Here is a 20,618-nt window from a genome sequence, read left to right on the forward strand (position 1 = left end):
GAGAACACACACAGCCAGCACCTGGCAATCCTACGGCAAAAATATGACTTTTTACATTTCTACTAGTGAGAACTTTCATCCTAAGACTCTGTCCTGAAGACTAGAATTCCTGTCAGCCATTTTAATACTTTCACGCATAACTTATTTATATGCTTAACCAGATGATTTAGTTTTTCTCAATTTATTTATTTATTTATTTGATTTGATTTGATGGCTCACCCGCTGTACCTCTTAAGGAACACTGAGTCTGTTCTCTGTATCTTTTAAGTTTTTTTTTTTTTTTTAATAAGCCAGCTGATAACATTCGCGCCACAATTATAGATAAAGTAACATGACTGTGGCGAGAAGTCAGAAGTGTGATTAAAAGAAAAAATGGGAAAAAAAAAAGCCCAGCCTAATGTGATCATTGTTTTAGTATTGTATAAAAGCATGGGCCTTGATTGTATTTGTCAGATGACCTGCAGACAACTCGATTTTTTTTTTTAATTCTTCAATAAAATCTGATTTTTTGGACTCTTGACTTTGAGAAGCTTTATTTTTGAATATAAAGGAGATTTTCCACCACGATGGCAGAATTTTGATCCTGCCAGTACGTGCAGTTCTGTGGAGTCTGTTACAAAAATTATTAAACTACATTTAACTACAACTACATAAACTAGTTGATTTGTTGTTGTTGTTGTTGTTTTATGTTTTATGTACACTGTAAAACTTGATAAGTTCATTTAACTCAAAAGATGTGAGGAAACTAATTACCTCAAAATTTCTAAGTTCATAAATCAATTCATTTAAGCCAAATACACGTCGATATAACAAGTTGGATTTAAATTTTTGTTATATTTAAATGTATTCGGCTTAAATACATTGATTTATCAACTTTAAAATTTTGAGGTAATTAGTTTCCTCAAGTTTTTTGAGTTAAATGAACTTATCAAGTTTTACAGTGTAGAAATTCAGAAAAGCCTTAGCACAATAAATAGTCTAAAGAGCTACAGAAGTTCTCAAGTGATCTGCATATTATCCTAAATCAATACTAAATAAAAATTTTTTTTTTTTTTAAATACCTTAAATTGACTGTCCAGTAGTGTGGACACTATGCAGGACAAGGTTAAGAGATGTCCAAAGTGCTAGGATGTATGTACGTCTTTCTAAATAATAATAATAATAATAATAATAATAATAATAATAATAATAATAATAAGACTTTCTGATGGTTAACACACATTACACTGGTGGCCAAGGGACTATGTCTATTTCATTACACCACAGCACTGTTGAATTCTATAATACGTTTGGTCAGCAGTTGTCGATTCATTTTCACCAGCCCTTGTTCTAATATGTTTCTATAGTAACGGTGATTACTGATATGGTGACGTTTTCTGTGAAGAGACGTTTAATTACCATTATTGGCATTCTCCAGTGTCCGATCTACACTACAGTACGTGACGCATGTGAGGTAAAGCTACAAATTTAAGTTTTGAACCACAAGAAAGCTTTGAGTTTTATGGTTTCTCAATAACATGCGAAGCCGCATTTATTTTTTTGGTCTTGTTAAAATCAAGATAGAGAAACAAAAGAGAGGCTGGTGAGGGAACAACTGTTTATAGCTGCTATAACATAAGCAACAACAGGAACTAAACTGCTTCTTGGATGTTCCACAACACTAAATGTAATTATAAATTGTTAGAATATTCATGTGTCATTCATTAATAAATTGAAAAAAAAAATGTTATTGTTGGGGGGAAAATATGCTTCATGTCAGGATGCATCACCGCACGCCATTGTTGATTATTTTCCTATAACAGGACATCTGCAAGGGTTTATTCTTACATTTACATTTATTCATTTAGCAGATGCTTTTATAGAAAGTGACTTACAAATGATGAAATACAAGCAAAGCGATATATCAAGCGGAGAACAATACAAGTGCTGCCATACAAGATCTTTTAATTACGTTCTAGAGAAGCAAAGTGTGCAGAGTAGAGGTGTGAGAGCCAGAGTAAGGTTTTTGTTTGTTTGTTTGTTTTTTAGGGGTCGGTTAGGTGCTCACGGAAGAAGTGGGTCTTTAGCTGTTTTTTGAAGATGGTGAGAGATTCTGCGGTCCGGATTGAGATTGGAAGTTCATTCCACCACTGCGGAACAGTTAGTTTGCAGGTTCTTGAAAGGGACCTTGAGCCACGCCGAGTAGGCACCACTAAGCGTCGGTCGTTGATTGATCGCAGATTGCGTGAGGGAACGTAAGCCTTCAGGAGAGAGTTGTGGTAGGAGGGTGCTGTTCCAGACAAGGTCTTGTAGGTGAGCATCAAGGCCTTGAATTTTATATAATGCACTGCAAAAGAGTTTTAACACTGCAATATGAACCATATTTCTGTCCCCTATTTCAAGGTAACACGCCACATCGGTGGCCAAAGGACCATGAGCCAAACCCATAGTTTAATGTTTACGACACTATGAGTCTATTCATATTACCTTTTAAAAAAAATATATATATATATATATTTGAGCTACCTTCATTGGCCAGGTGCAATGATATGATGATTTTTGATCTTCCTGATGTAATATGTGTATTGCCTGTCCGAGACTTGTTACAATTTCCTGATGACCATGACTTCTCATAAGTTCTCTTTCATCAAACACTTTCTCATTGTGTCCTAAAATATCCCGGAATCTAAAATGAAATTATCCAGACATTTGGCACGCTACGGTTACTGATCCGTATTAAGTGAGAAACGTCTGAACATCCGACATTTAGACTTGTAACATCTGTAATATCACATATCACAGCCGCTGATTTGCTACTCATTACATTCCTACCTACGCAATGACTGGAGAGTTAGTTCAATTATTGCATTTTTTAAATACCTCTGAACCAAGCACAAACGACCGTCTATGAACAGGAGCGAGCGGTTATTGTTATGTGATGACATTCAGCCAGATACTAAACCAGAGAAACCAATTTCTTTGTGTGACCTTGTGAGAAGGGTTCGTTTCTGATCATTTTTATTAAGGTATTACACTGCAGCCATAGACTCCAGCCATTGAATCCCAACATTAGTTTGTATTCTTAAAGTAACCAAGGTCACACTCACAACGTGCCTGTGCAGTCAATTAAAGCAGATACACAAGCCAACTGTCCAAGGTCAAAAATGCTATGAGCAGCTATGAGCAGTGTGTATATGTATGTATGTGATATGAATTAACAACTACTCTTTGTTTTTTTCCACTTCTCCAGCAAAGTAGATAGGATTCTGGAGTCAATGATGCACACTCTGGACATCAGTGGCTGTAGCTACAGTGACCTAATTGGACTCATCGGGATATTTTTAAACAACATTCTCTATTAAATTAGAACTAGGTTTCATTCCCTGTTGTGACAGAACCAGACGAGCACAATCTGATTTGTACTTTGGTGCATTATTTCCGGATCTGTGTAACATTCGGAATTGCTCAAAACGTTCCTGAGTGTTGCAACAGAAAAGGGTTTGCCTTAAGGCAAGATCTGGGAGCCAAGAGAGTAAAACTGGCTGTGCCTTCAGAGTAGGAGGGGCATACTTTCTCTCCCCTGTCGATCACAGTGACACTAGCCAATCATGGGCATCTGTGAGCTTAAGTGGGAGGAAGAGGGCAGATAGAGCTTTCCTCCGAGTGTGGTACACTGCGATTGGATACCTTCACGTGTCTCAGAGTGACACACGTGTTAGCCTTCATCCAATCAATTCCAAAAATCCCGAATAAATAAATAGATAAGTCTGTTAAAATCAGAAGTACTTAAACTTGCCATTGTCACAACTTTCACACAAGAATCTGCACAATTCAAAATAGTACAGTATGAACATATAAAAATAAGGATGTCTGAGTAACCTAGGATGTTCCAAAAAAGTTCTAAAAATTAAAACATTTACTAATAAAGCAAGTGGGAAACATTTTAAAAAAAAATTGAGAACAGGCATTAAGGATTAAGCTAGGTTAGAAGAAAAAAAAAAACCCTATAATGCCGTGCACGTATACAAATGTTGATGTGGTAGTCATGCTAAAACTGCTGGGAACTGGAAAAAACAGGAAATGATATAATAAACAGAAACACAACGATTGGCTGGTTAGTTGGAAACGAAAGAGTTCACTCGCTTAATTTCATTCGTTGTTGATCAGTTTGTGTACACATAAAAATGTATTACGCGTTCATGCACATGAATGCAGCCAAGTGCAGATGTCTATACCTGTCCATGTTAAATCTTATTACACACGTTTTATTATACTTGACCTTTCAAGGCAGAAAAAATATACAGATTTCACACTTTGAATCAATAGCAAAATGACCTGAGAGTAATATGGAGAAAGTGGCAAATCTACCCGTATTTTTCTCCTCTCGCAATACTTCACCCATATCCCTATGCTCGTCTCAGAGTGTATATTAGCTTTCAAAGAGAAACAGTTAAAATGCATGATTGGCATTTGTGGTACATTCCAAGCGTCTAGTGCAGACTGTGAATGCGGTTCCGATATGATCAATCATATCAAGGTAAAATCACGAAACCGACTTGAGACCACATACTTTATCAGCGAATGAGAATCCAGTCTACACAAGCAGACGGCCGTATAAATACGGACACGGTCTACAACCACTGGAAAGCGCACAAGAACAGACGGAGAAAGTTTTAAGGTAAGCTACAATACTAAAATAGATATATTTTAGTATTAATGTGTTTGACGTGGACAATATTTTTACTGTTTACTGTATAGGCCTATAACGATTGTAATAATTCCTTAAGCATATCATCATTATAATGTATAAAGTAATGATTAATTAGTTGACTGAAGCTATCAATTTGCTTTAAAGGTTACTATTTTTGGTGTATAGACCATCAGAAATAAGCAGAAACAAGGGATTGTGTATAAATAAACACTACCAGGTAAACAGCGATGTTTAATTACCTTCATTCGATTAAGGTCATACTCGAAGTAAACACAAATGGAATTAAGACGTGTGGAGTATTCCTGTTTTAGTCGCATTATCGAGGTGTATTACAGAATGTAAACACCATAATCACACTAGTAACGTCGTGTGGGAGTTTTCACCGCATTTTGCGACAGGACACGTACACACACGGCTGCGCTGAACCGTTTTACGGCAAACAAGAGAGCACGGCTGCATCCCAAACCGCATACTTGCCTACTATAGGCCTGTAGTAGGAGAAATACATGTATCTCAGCTACTATATAGACGGTAAGTTCACGGTTTGGGACGCAGCCCAAGGCTTCAAGCAGTCGTCTATTAGCACGTACAGCATGGCAAATAATAACCTGCACTTAAAGCGTTCGTAAAAAATTAAATAAAAACACCCAAAACTGTATACGGAACCATAATGAAGACCAACTGTATGTCGATACGTGAAATTCTGGACGGAGGTCGGAGGCGTGGCGCGGTGACGTAATGACGTGTGCTGTTAATCACTCTATGTTCTAGAAAATGTAAAGCAGGAACATGGAAGAAATATTCTAAAAGTGACTCATGTAAACACCTTAATCACATTATTGTCTTACTCAGAGTAAGGTCAATAATTAGATTACTGCTGTCCATGTAAACGTAGTCAATGGCTATAATCACTGAGGTTAAACAGAAAGAAGACTGAATATACATTTATTTGTTTAGTGGCTTTTTTCTTAATTATTGCTGTAATCATGTGGTTGTGTGGTGTATGTGGTGTTTTAACTATTATTTTCCCATCTGGCCTGATACAAAGCTGCGGGGCCAGGGCCAGTCAGAAGTGGAAGTTATTTTGACTCACTTCTATGCCAATGGAAAAATATTCAGCAATGTAATAGCTCCTGAAAGGCCAAATTTGTCACAAAATTTGTGCTGTATAGATTGAAATATAGAGTTTTAGCAGTATTCTTAGTCCCTAACCTAGTGAACAAGCAGGAGATGTGATCCAATAAACCAAAAAAGCCCTTCCCTATGCATGAATAGGATAGGAACATTTTTCCAAATTAAAGGAATAATGAGTACCAAATCCGATTTTTAAATGCTCCTACAAATGAATTACAAATAAATGTGAGGCCTGATGTCATTTGTCACATACAAATGCATCAAGGCTGATTAATACTTCTGAGAGCACATCTCTGCGTACATGTCAGGACACCATGCACGGGTGAAGTATTGAGCGTGTCCTCTAGGTGGTGCTGTCACATGAACTACACCATAACTGAATTAGACAATGAAGAAGGGCCACAAACAATCTGAGTGCCATGTTTCATTTATTTTTAAATAAATAGAAGAAAGCACGGGTATGATGTCGTTTTGTAAAGTCATAAGGAAAAAGAAACCTTGTGTGATTAATTATCAACCAAGCGAAATCTCTTCTGGAGTGTTTTAACTCGTAAAAGTGCTCTAATGATATTCAGCAGTTCGAGTGGCTTTTGTATCGAAGCACTTCAATGTAACTAGCGTTTAAACCCACAATTCTAGTAATGATGGAAGGATGATGCTTTAATTTTTAGTTTTATTCAGTTGCAGTGGTTTTCATCACCTACACTGTGTGTTTATTGGGAGTTCATTAGAAAAGAGAAAGTAAAATGTGCGATCCTGCAGGATTAAACTGGCCTTTATAATGAACTGCGACTGTTAGAAAGCCTCGCACCTCAAGTAATAAATATATTTTATATTTAATACAATAATATCGTTGTAGTTTTCAGTAAAATAAATAAATAAATACATTGTATAATAATGTGACCACAGTGCTGTGTGTGAAGCAAACATGAAACACAAGGGGACAAAAACTTACTTGTGTTCATTTATACCCACGGTTAAGTGCAAGAGTTTTATCATAGAGGAGACGTTTTTATTCAAAACACCAGTCTGAGAATCCATCCATCCATCCATCTTCAACCGCTTACTCCTTTTCAGCGTCGCGAGGGAACCTGGAGCCTATCCCAGGAAGCATCGGGCACAAGGCGGGGTACACACTGAACAGGGTGCCAGTCCATCGCAGGGCACAATCACATACACATTCACACACCCATTCATACACTACAGACACTTTGGACATGCCAATCAGCCTACCATGCATGTCTTTGGACTGGGGGAGGAAACCGGAATACCCGGAGGAAACCTCCGCAGCACGTGGAGAACATGCAAACTCCGCACACACAGGGCCACGGCGGGAATCAAACCCCCCCTGGAGGTGTGAGGCGAACGTGCTCACCACTAAGTCACCGTGCGAATGAGAATGAATATCTTTAAACTGAGATCGTTACCGAGCATTTCTCATACGTTTCTGTCACAAGCTACAGTTTCATAAAGCAGCTTTGGAGCACGGGGTCGTCTGTAGAAGACAGAAAGTTCAGGATGCAGTCGTTATTTATTTATTTTATTTATGGTTTAGGATTTTACGGTTAAGACTTCGGATGCACGAAATGACGATTAAACCGAGAACGAGTCAGAAGTGGAAGTTATTTTGACTCACTTCTATGCCAATGGAAAAATATTCAGCAATGTAATAGCTCCTGAAAAGGTCTATCTCTGCTTGCCATGTTTACCCATGAGCCTTCTTTCTGTGTGGCGGCGCAAAGATGCAAATACGTGTTAAAGCAGAGGTATAAATCGGCCTTTAACCGCCCACGAATAAACATTTTGAAAGGTCATTAATTATTTCGGTTGGGGTTATATTCTGAGGCTGGGGGTGCTTCAGGGGTTTCCTCCCCAAGTCCCAAGACATGCATTGTAGGCTGTTCTGCATTTCCAAATTGTCTGTAGTGTGTGCGATTGCCCCGCAATGGGCTGAAAATGGATGGATGGATGGATGGCTACAAACCCATAATCTCTCTCTCTCACACACACACACTCTCATGAAAATTGTCCTCATTTTGAAGCTGTACATGTGACCATGTTTGCAGTTAAAGTGCGAAACTCTGTAGCTGCTACTGATGCTGTAGTATGCTAGCTGAAGCACAATTATTCAATTTGACGGTACAGTTCTTGCATAAATCACATATGAGTGCACGTTCAAGTAAGTGATGTTCTCCTGGAGCTCAGCTCACTGGTTTAAAACAGACACCCTGATTTACTAAAACTTTGCATTTGTGTGTGTAAAAAAAAAAAGAGCGATAACACGTGCCGTATACTTTTTTTTTTTTTTTTTTTTCCATTTTCCGCTTAATGAATATGCAATTTAGGTCTTGACGCTAATAGATGCAAATAGCAAATTCGCACATTAAATGCCAACAGCATTTAAACAGAGCATACACCTTATTAACATAATGCAGTCTAAATGCATTTCTAAAATGCATTATGTCTAAACTTATTTATTCATATGATGTTTTGAAAAGTTTCGAACACGTCTCACAGCCTTCAGTCATTTATCCGTGATTCTCAAGGTCGGTTTGAATCTCTAAGGGAGTCTTTCTGATATCCCAGCTCACCGCAGCTATTGAGAACCATTAGCGCTTTGAGAAGCCCTTATTTAAATATTGTTTTCTCTCCTGAGTTTTCATGTGGCGTACCCTCATACAATTGAATTATTATGCGGTTGTAGATTGACCTCTACGCATTAACTATTTGGATGCACAATTAATCCCATTGTTCAGACAAATTAGAATGCATTGTGTTCATGTGTAAATCATGAACTGAGAGAAGGCCACGTGTGTGTGGTGGAGTGTTTTTATTTCATGATTATACCTCAGGTGAGGACAGCTGTAGGTGTGTTCCTATATGCTGATGGTTTAATGAAGGTAAATTTTGTTGTTGTTGCTGTTGTTGTTGTTGTTGTAGGTGCATTTGTTGTAGGTGTTTTTCTATATATGGATGGTTTGCTGAGGTATGTTCTGGTTGTTGTTGTTGTTGCTGTAGGTGTGTTCCTACATGTTGATGGTTTGCTGAAGTATGTTTTGGTTGTTGTTGCTGTAGGTGTGTTCCTACATGTTGATGGTTTGCTGAAGGTATGTTTTTGTTGTTGTTGTTGTAGGTGTGTTTGTTGTAGGTGTTTTTCTATATATGGATGGTTTGTTGAGGTATGTTTTGGTTGTTGTTGTTGTTATTGTTGTTGTTGCTGTAGGTGTGTTCCTACATGTTGAAGGTATGTTTTTGTTGTTGTAGGTGCGCTTGTTATAGGTGTGTTCCAATATGTTCCTATATGGTTTGCTGGAGGTATGTTTTGGTTGTTGTTGTTGTTATAGATGTTTTCCTAAATGTTGATGGTTTGCTGAAGGTATGTTTTTGTTGTTACTGTTGTTCTTATTGTTGTCATTGTAGGTGTTTTCCTAAATGTTGATGGTTTGTTGAAGGTATGTTTTTTGTTGTTATTGTTGCTGTTATTGTTGTTGTTGTAGGTGTGTTCCTATAAATTGATGGTTTGTTGTAGGTGTCTTTTGTGGTTGTTGTAGGTGTGTTCCTATAAATTGATGGTTTGTCGTAGGTGTGTTTTTGTTGTTGTTGTTGTTGTTGTTGTAGTAGGTGCATTTGTTGTAGGTGTGTTCCTACATGTTACCGTCAAAGTGGATTCCTCACAATGTCTCAAATCATTTCATTACTTCTCTCACTTCATTATTCAGTTCATACAGGAGAGCTGACACAGAAAGAAATATGGACAGAGACTTTGACTTTTAAGATGCCTTTAATGTATCAGTTTTACATATGTACATACTGTATATACATATGTAAAAAAAAAAAAAAAATGTATAACCATATCTCCGTTTACCCATATTCCATTTTCAATCAGTGTGTTGACTAGAGCTTGTTTTTTTAAGAAACACTACAATAGCTTTGTTCATTCAGGAGGCAGAATAGATACTGACACACCCACCCTGCTCTCCCACACCCAACAGCACCGCCTCCACCTGTGCTCCATTCTCCCGCACACACGTGATGCCATGCCAGAGACAGAGTGTCTCCCCACCGGCATCAGAGGCCATGGCGTCCCGCTCACTCTCAACTGTTAACAGATATATAACTTACAGCTTAAACTTCACTTTTTAATTAAAGAAAAGGGAATAGAAAAAAAAAAACATTTAAAATGCCAAAGAGCTATTCACTCTTTCCCGCCGCGCTCTCAGAGAGAGAGAGAGAGAGAGAGAGAGAGAGAGAGAGAAACTCATAATTATAAGGGTATTTTAAAATCTCTATAAAAACAATGGAGAAATCAATCCAAGCAGTAGGAATACACCTTCATAATAAGGCAGAAAAGGCAGCAAAGAAATAAATCAGATTCACAGTGGAGTGTGACAAAAGCAGGAACAACAGGCCACACACTTTATTTTAGAGGCGGTGACCTTGGCAATGCCCGCTGTCAGTGTGAAGACAAAAGTACAGAAAGAACTGTAATGCCTCCTGAGTGAGTCAATGCCTCCAGGTGGAGAACAAATGTGGAAGGAATAAAGAATGAAGGCAGAAACACAGTGGGGCATGAACAGGAAATGACCTCAAGACCTAGTCATAACTGTAAGAAAGCATTAAGCAATAAGTAGAACAATAATGCCCTCCGGTTTGGCCACTGGTAGAATAATAAATGGTAGTTCTTTTGAGTTTAATATGAAATCTGGATATTGATTAAAAAAAACAAAAAAAAACAAACAGGAATGCGTTAAGATGATGGAGGAATTAAGATTTCATGAACCAGATTCATATCAAAGCACACCGGAGGTGCGTCCCAATTCGCGTGCTTATGTATTATTCTATGCTGTCTTGTCGTATAAATAGTGCAAGTAGTGTGTTCACACTGAAAATTCATAATAGATAATACCTTTAAATACCTGGATGATGCACTTAATTAACCGAAAAAACTAATGTTGAACACTTCATGCAATCAACTGTTGCAGCTTTGATTAAGTGGTGGAGGGGGAGGGGCTATCAGACTCCGATGCTGAATGAAAAAAATAACCTTATAAAATTCATACTCTAAACAGTTGAGAACATAGTGTATAAGCGCATAGTGTATAAGCGCATAGTGTAGAAGCTCATAGTGTATAAGCGCATAGTGTAGAAGCTCATAGTGTAGAAGAAGTACATAGTGTAAAAGTACATAGTGTAGAAGCGCATAGTGTAGAAGTACATAGTGTAGAAGAAGTACATAGTGTAGAAGTGCATAGTGTAGAAGAAGTACATAGTGTAGAAGTGCATAGTGTAGAAGAAGTACATAGTGTAGAAGTGCATAGTGTAGAAGTGCATAGTGTAGAAGTTCATAGTGTAGAAGTACATAGTGTAGAAGTGCATAGTGTAGAAGAAGTACATAGTGTAGAAGTGCATAGTGTAGAAGAAGTACATAGTGTAGAAGTGCATAGTGTAGAAGTGCATAGTGTAGAAGTTCATAGTGTAGAAGTACATAGTGTAGAAGTGCATAGTGTAGAAGAAGTACATAGTGTAGAAGTGCATAGTGTAGAAGTGCATAGTGTAGAAGTGCATAGTGTAGAAGCGCATAGTGTAGAATTGCATAGTGTAGAATTGCATAGTGTAGAATTGCATAGTGTAGAACTGCATAGTGTAGAAGCGCATAGTGTAGAACTGCATAGTGTAGAAGTGCATAGTGTAGAAGTGCATAGTGTAGAAGTTCATAGTGTAGAAGTGCATAGTGTAGAAGTACATAGTGTAGAAGTGCATAGTGTAGAAGTGCATAGTGTAGAAGCGCATAGTGTAGAAGCGCATAGTGTAGAATTGCATAGTGTAGAATTGCATAGTGTAGAATTGCATAGTGTAGAACTGCATAGTGTAGAAGCGCATAGTGTAGAACTGCATAGTGTAGAAGTTCATAGTGTAGAAGTGCATAGTGTAGAATTGCATAGTGTAGAACTGCATAGTGTAGAAGTGCATAGTGTAGAAGCGCATAGTGTAGAAGCGCATAGTGTAGAATTGCATAGTGTAGAATTGCATAGTGTAGAATTGCATAGTGTAGAACTGCATAGTGTAGAAGCGCATAGTGTAGAACTGCATAGTGTAGAAGTTCATAGTGTAGAAGTGCATAGTGTAGAATTGCATAGTGTAGAACTGCATAGTGTAGAAGTTCATAGTGTAGAAGTGCATAGTGTAGAAGTGCATAGTGTAGAACTGCATAGTGTAGAAGTGCATAGTGTAGAAGTGCATAGTGTAGAAGTGCATAGTGTAGAACTGCATAGTGTAGAAGTTCATAGTGTAGAAGTGCATAGTGTAGAAGTGCATAGTGTAGAACTGCATAGTGTAGAAGTGCATAGTGTAGAAGTGCATAGTGTAGAAGTGCATAGTGTAGAAGTGCATAGTGTAGAACTGCATAGTGTAGAAGTGCATAGTGTAGAAGTTCATAGTGTAGAAGTGCATAGTGTAGAAGCGCATAGTGTAGAAGCGCATAGTGTAGAAGTGCATAGTGTAGAAGTGCATAGTGTAGAAGTGCATAGTGTAGAAGTGCATAGTGTAGAACTGCATAGTGTAGAAGTTCATAGTGTAGAAGTGCATAGTGTAGAAGTGCATAGTGTAGAAGTGCATAGTGTAGAACTGCATAGTGTAGAAGTTCATAGTGTAGAAGTGCATAGTGTAGAAGTGCATAGTGTAGAACTGCATAGTGTAGAAGTGCATAGTGTAGAAGTGCATAGTGTAGAAGTGCATAGTGTAGAAGTGCATAGTGTGGCATAGTGTAGAACTGCATAGTGTAGAGGTGCATGGTGTAGAAGTTCATAGTGTAGAAGTGCATAGTGTAGAAGCGCATAGTGTAGAAGCGCATAGTGTAGAACTGCATAGTGTAGAAGTTCATAGTGTAGAATTGCATAGTGTAGAATTGCATAGTGTAGAACTGCATAGTGTAGAAGCGCATAGTGTAGAAGCGCATAGTGTAGAAGCGCATAGTGTAGAAGCGCATAGTGTAGAACTGCATAGTGTAGAAGTACATAGTGTAGAAGTGCATAGTGTATGGTGCGTCATTTGGGACACAACTAAAGCGTTTAATATAATGCAAACACTTTGTATTACGCTGTATTCACTTTTTTTAAGTCAGTTTTCGTATTCAATCTTTATTAGACGAAGCTCAAAATTGTCCATCTCGTACAATCAATTGTTTGAGACCAAGAATTTAGACAAAGCTTTAAAATGTTAACACGTTATCACTAAAACTTGAACTGAGTTGTCTTCTTCACTAGAGCTCTCATGTCCAGTCATCGTCAAGTCATGAAACATTGCACATCCGGGATTGGGGGAGTGGAAAATAACACTGTACGCGCGTGCCGTAGTGTGAAAAGTATAACCTAAAAACAATTTGCAAACCTTTAATGAGAAGTGCAGCACAACACAGTGAACACTCGGGGCAGTTTAGGTAATGACACAGCGCACGCTAATTCCACAGAACAGCAGTAATATAATCAGGATGAACCAGGTGGCGTAACTGTGCAGCGCTGAGCAGATGGACCAAATAACAGCATATGTGAAGTGTATACACTAGTTAGTGCATTTCATGCAGTGCTTTAAATACAGAACACAAGAAATAGGCATTTGATCGTTCTTTATGCCCGGGAAAAAAGGCACCAGATGTGTTCTCTTTAATCCTGATTCTAGTTAAGATGTCAGAGCCAATTTCTCCAGCTCTGTCTTATCTAATCTCTTAGATTCTTCTCTCTTCCCTTCTGCATCTCCCTTATCTTCGTTCCTGTAACATCATTACCTCTATTCCTTCTCCTGTCTCGTTCCCACATTCCCTCCAAAATCTCACTCGGAATAAAATGTAGCATTTCCGTGCGTCCCTTCTTTCCAAAGAGAAAGATTGACAAGCCCACTATATTTTCATCTCCTCAAGCAAGGCATAGTCTGATTTCAACTGAGTCACTTGAGCGTGCAGCCAGAACTCCCTGCTTCAACACACACACACATGCAGATAAAGAGCCAAACACACACACGCGGTAATTATGCCGAGCTCTCGCTTCCCAGCAGAACAGAGAAGGCCTGTAGAGAAACACCGAGCCTCGCGTCACGTCTGATTATTCTCAATTTCGATCTTCATCTCTTTCTCACTCTCCATTAATTCTCTTCCTCACACCATGTCTCCCTTTCCTAGCATCTCCATTACTCCAGCATATTGAAATATGAGCCTTTCATAGTACTAAAGATGAGAGTCATGACTGTGGAGCAGGAGCAGTATGGAAAACTTTATTCCTGACAGATGAAACACAGTGGCAGGGTGCCGTTATCGGAAAAGAATCAACGACGGATTGGTGTGAGGTGGAACAGCAAGTGGATTATTTTCCTATAACAGTATTCCTATACGGCTTTCTTCTTCTTGTAGCCCAGCAATTTGGCACTGAATGCAACTTCTTTTTTAACTGGTTAATTAATGACACATACTTTTTAACCATTTATATTGACATTAAATGTTGTGCAATATCTGGGAGACAATTGGTTCAAGGGGCTTCAACTCATGAACCTGGGCCACATTGGCATATCGCAGCAACCCAACAACTCCATTTCCCAGGATGCACCACCAACTACAAACATGGCCAAAAAGGACTACACTCCCCCCATTTACTACACAAAGTCCACAGAGACACAGGGGGTTTAAATGACAAACAATGAAAACAATATCGACACACATTCAGAAAACAACCAATGACTAAACAGGGGCGGAGACAGAGCACAATCATAACAAACACACGTGTCCATCGTAAACAAAGTCACTATCTTAATACTGCACAAAGACAATACTGCGCTATATAAGAGACTGTTTGAACAGTCTCTTATATAGCGTGGAGTGAGTGAGTAGGAGATTGGCAACAGGTGTGTGTGATTAGAATTCTGGAGAAGGTGTGTGTGGGGAGTGTAGTCCTCTTCGGCCATGTTTGTAGTTCGTGGTGCATCCTGGGAAATGTAGTTGCTGGTTTGCAGTGATATTACACACATCAGCGTTTTTGTGAGATTCTTAAAGGCCATAAGCAAAGTGAATCATTTTATTTCTTAACATGGATTATCGATGAGCACAAATAGGCCTAGGATGAGATTAGAATATGTCAGAAGTGCTAACAAAAACTATACTATAAGTGTATGAACTATTATGTGATAATATTTCTTATACTGATTATAATAAAAAATCTTTTTTTTTTATTTATTTAAATTAATGCATCCCTTTGTTTAATCACATTTTTTTGGATATCAGCCGCTATGATGAGAAATAGGAAAGATGCTGGTTTAATCTTTTTCAGTGAAACTGTCAAAGTTATTTTATGGCAACTTTATTAATGTGGAAAGATTGACAGTTGCATGTGCCTTTAAAATGATTGTCCTATAAACTGCTGTCTGAAATCCACCTGAAATGCACAAGCACATCACACTTACCGATTGCCTTATACAGATCAGAAAACAATGATCAATTGTTTTTGCTTTTTGTATGTTTTATTTCTGGTTAAGCACAACACGTGGCGTGCTCCTGAATCGTTTTTAGACACGAGTGGGGTCAAGCCAAGCACACGCTTTGATTTAAACCCACGATTTAGACCACGGTCAAGCCAGCTGTGGTAATAAAGGTAGACATCTAGCATATGTTAGAAAATTGCTAGGGACCAGGAGACTCTATTGCACACTTTAGGAATCTTCAGATGGGTTTATCTCAACAGAAGCAGAAGTTCAGAAAGGTTTCGCCTGCTCAAATCTACAGATTAAACAGGCTCGTATATGTACAGTACAAGCCTGTGTCTGGGAGTACCATCACCTCCATGACCGTGACCGTGCATTGTTCAGTCACGGTGATGTATCGTATCCAAAACACAAGAAATGAGAAATACAGCATCTTCAGAGAAAGAGCCTTGGCATAAGCGGTCACTAAGATCCATGAAAAATACTTTAAGAAGATTACAGCTAAGCTCCAGGACCCCTCTCTGAACTATTCACTAATCAACAGTGCCTGAATAAGAACAGGTGAAGAACTTCACATTTTCAATGGTAAAATTTCTTCTATAGTGCTTTTATCTCATTCACCCATTCACTCACACACCAATGGTAGCAGAGCTGCCATGCAAGACGCTAACTTGCCATCGGGAGCACCTTGGGGTTCAGTGTCTTGCCCAAGGACACTTCGGTATGTGGAGTCACGTGGGCTGACTGTACGATTAGTGGACAACCCGCTCTACCACCTGAGCCACCGCCACCCAATAATTCAGCAGTATAAATCTGAGCAGCTCATGTGCATCTTTGGTTTGTGCTTGGGTTCATTTCTCCGTCACTGTCTTGCATCACTAAACAGAATGAGTATAGGTCAAAAGCCACTTAAATAATTAACAAACCTTTCACTTGGGTTTCTTGAGTTTGATATCACAGAGATAAGGAGAGACTTGAACAAAGGATGGATGAGGATGAAAGAGTTTTGAGTGCTAGAGATAAAAGAATGCTGATTGGCAAAGCTAACAAGCATCTCTCTCTCTCTCTCTCTCTCTCTCTTACACACATCTGGTCAAATGAACACACCATCTGAGACAGGAGGAGAGTGCAAGCATCTATAAAAATAACTAAAGCTGCAATTTAGACTGACATGCAAGTCTGATGCCATTCTGTCTCATATGACACAGCATAAAGCAGATTCAACTGTGCAGATGTCCATTGTAGAGTTGGTGTTTTATCTACAAACGTTTTATATACATATTCAGAAATCAGTTTTGATCAGCTCTGAGATGAAGGCTTGGGATTCAACTTCTAGGCTCTCATCCTTACCCTGCAGACTTCATTTCATTCGAGTCCTGATGGGTAAAAGGTCAAAGTTCACCTAGTCATTGCAAAGAGAAAGTACTCTGAAAGTAACTTTCAAAAAACCTTGTCAATCTGTTCAGATTTAAAAAAAAAAAAAAAAAAAAAAAAAAAAAAAAAAGAAAAGAAAAGAAAAAGAAATCACAACAAGTTGACACTTTTCCTTTAGTTTGATCCAAGGTTATGTTTTGTTTGTTTATTCAGTGCAACCATTACCATGAGCAAGTGCTCATCAACCTGGATGTTGGCAACTTTGTTGCCACAAAAACATGTTTTGACATGTACCCCAAGGTTCTCTGCTGCCCTATCAGTGTTACCATGTTGTATCAAACAATCTTCTTAAGCATACATACAACTAGAACAAAGCTGACGGCCATGCCGTTAAAAATGGACTGGATCTAGAGTCAGGAGTTTTGCTTCAGTACATGGACACGACAAGTGTGAAATTTTGCCATGTGGGTTTGTTGTGAATCCTGACGTTCACCTCAGTACAAGCCCAGATGGCAGTTGCTTACTGTTCAAATCTTACTGAAGGTTTTTTCTTCTACACATTAACTTACACAACTGTCTATCTTAAGTATTTAGATGCCAAACAGCTTTTGCTATTCATAAGAATGTTTGATTTGGATTGCTATTGACTGGATGTGTTTTGTCTTGTCTTTTGTGAGTTTGGCTAATCTTTTTTAAAACAAGGTGAACAAAGTCTGACTCTCACATTCTCCAGCAGCGTTTCTCTCCGATAAGCCACTTAAGGGCGTTATATAATCTCCCCTTCAGAGACAGATCCAGTGAGGGGCTCAAGAGATGCGTGCAGTTGCCTCACAGGGATCAACACCAATCATGTCTCTAAGGTCAGGTAATCTTTTATAGTGAGAGAAGATCTCGTACTGAAGCGTATGCTTTTCACACCAAATAATCCCAGGAGTCCAGGATTACAACGACAACAGGGCGCTTAGAATGTGGCTTCCTTGTCTTGCCTTTTGGTCAGTCATGTAGCAGTGAGTGTAAAATGTAGTATTGAAAGAAGTCATGATACTCTGGTCACAAGCGTTATGCTCACTCTGGTGCTATCCCATGTCTGATATCCAAAAGACTCATCAATGAGCTGATGTCTCTGTTGCCTCTTCCATAGCCAAGTTCTGATCAATAGCATCATGTATAGAATAGATGACAGTTCTATGTGCAAAATCGGTAATATTACATCCAACAGCTTTAACGATGTAGACCTACACCATCATCCTGGTGGTGTTTATAATATCAGTTCAATAATAAAACAAAGCGGTCAGCTGTCCTCTCGTCACGTAAAATGTCAGAAATTTCACACTACTGGAGATTTGCCTGCAGGAAGACTAATGGTGGTCCATAGCAGGAATGGACCCATAACACACTGCTGGCTGCTCTTTATTGATCCCAGATCAAACACACAACGGGACATTTATCTTGTTGTTTGGTCGCTGCGATCATTACACTCAAATAAAAATGATAGACTGTAGCTTCTTGTATAAGAGAAGGGGTTTTGGAGTCGTCAGATTCAGTGCTACCTACGGAAATACATTACACGGCTTACAAGATATACATTATAAAGTTTGTGGACACCTGACCATCATACACATGCGTGCTTGTTGAACATCCCATTCCATCTCCCTTTGCTGTTATAATATACTACACTCTTCTGGGAAGGCTTTGGGGCTGTGGGGATTTGTACTCATCCAGCCATATGAGCGTTAGTGAGGTCAAGCACTGATGTTGGGTGAAGAGGAATGGTGTACAGTCGGCATTCCAGTTCATCCCAAAGGTAATCAGTGGGGTTGAGGTCAGGGCTCTGTGCAGGACACTCGAGTTCCTCCAGTCCAACCTTGGCAAAACAGGTCTTCACGGAGCTCGCTTTGTGCACAGGGACATCATCATCGTCATACAGGAATTGTATTGCTACAGCATCCAAAGACATTCTATACAATTCCAACTTTGTGGCAAGACTTTGGGGAAGAACCACATATGAGTGTGATGGTCAAGTGTCCACTAACTTTTGGTCATAAGTGTATGTGTACCCCTTAGAAACATAATGACATGAATCCATTAGTGGGGCTGTTTGCTTGAAGCATTGATACAAGCTATATTACTTCAGCTTACACATTAACAAACCCTATGAGAAATGTTGTTTATGTATATTATAACAGTTTTATTGGCTTGTCTTTGGTATTTGGCCATCAGGGAAAAGTCTCCATCCGCAACCCTAACCCCAACAAGTGCCTCAAATGCCGCAATGACGTTTGGGAGCAGCCCTTAAGCCCTCACTCGTTTTTATACAGCTGTAACTATATCTGCTTGTTTGCTCAAATAAAGATATTTTCTTTCAGCATTTCTCTATACCTTAAAAATGAACTCCTCTTAGAATGAATACACCTCATCTCTCCTTTATTCATCATCTCTCTCTCTCTCTCTCTCTCTCTTCTGCTTTCCCTGGTCTCTTCTCCCACACACACTGCACCACACGTTCTCATTAGGCCACCTGTCCTCTCTGACAGCAATGTGATTGGTGGACTCTCAAGCAATCATGAGAACATGAGCTCTTCCACTGATTTCAGCAGTGACTGCTCACCAATCATTGCCACTCTCTCACCCACACACACACCACTATACTCTACTCATCTCAATCAATGTTTCCAGTACCTCTTAAGGAGTTCTGTGAGACTTCTGTAATTGCACTGAACAAGATCTATACAGTTCCTTCAAGTATAAGCTTATAACACCGTATAGTATGAAGTGAGGGGAATTAGGAAGCAGGTTTCGTAGAGAGTGACGTAGTCTTTTCTATTGATCAGTCTTTCACCAGACTGCTTTTTGGCACTTCATTTAGCAAACTACGATTTCAAACAGGAACACAAAACGAACTTGGTCTACTCACAATCGAGTTACTGGAAACTCTCACAGTGTCGGCTCTCACTGTGACTCCTCCCATTCTCAGCACGTGACCACAAAGATTTTTCCCGGTCAGATCCTCCAGGATTTTGCGATCACAAAAATGAAAGCAAAATCGAGAAACCTCCGGAGCATACGCAGGAGCTTGCAATTTGTAGAAAAAAAATAAATAAATCCTGTAAAAAAAAACCTATGTGAATTAACACTTAGTACTTGTGTTTGTTTTTGTTTGTTTTTTTGGATCCAGGACTGCGATTCCAAGCAATTGTTCTTGATTTGAACCCTCACTGTATCTCTCAAGGAGGTAAAGCAAACATGTACCTGTGTACAGCCGTTCTATCTTTGGTCTTTTATCTCTTCAGCAGGCTCACGTCGCTTTGTGAATGTTCTACGAATGCTGTACAAATGATTGTTATTCATCGCTGATTCAATTAAACGGTCTTAATCCCTCATTATCTAGAGTGCTGAGGGGAAATAGCAGATCCTGAGCTTTGCTGGAATGTGTGCTCTGATAATTATCTACACCCATTCAGATTAGCTACATCCATCACCCAAAAGGTTGTTTTTTTTTCATAGTGTAACTCTCTGTAATGGCCTACGTCATTTATCTGCAGCGTCATTCGTTACTTTTAGATTAAGTGCACCTATTATGTGTGCGCTCGATTATAATGATCAGTACATGTTTCCGACACTACCTGCCGGTAGTAGTTCGGATATGACCATTTAGGTCAGCTTAATGGTCTGGGAATGAATTTTGTGTAGTGAAGTGGAAAACGACTTTTTGATATATATATTTTTGCCGTAATGCTCTGAAACTGGATATTTTATTGTTTTTCCCAAATAAAAGTAAGAGAATGATAGGTATGCTGTGCCGAAGGACAACTTCCAGCAATTAGCTAGCATTGGTTTTAAACTGACTAAGAGAAATACACTTCTACGCAATCTCTATATACACCTCCAAGATGCAGGAAGAAATTATTAAGCACCTTAACAAAAGCTACGGAAAGTCTTGAAGAATGTCTAGACTTAATAA

Source organism: Ictalurus punctatus, chromosome 2 (genome assembly GCF_001660625.3).
Source record: "Ictalurus punctatus breed USDA103 chromosome 2, Coco_2.0, whole genome shotgun sequence".
In the NCBI taxonomy this organism is placed as follows: Eukaryota; Metazoa; Chordata; class Actinopteri; order Siluriformes; family Ictaluridae; genus Ictalurus; species Ictalurus punctatus.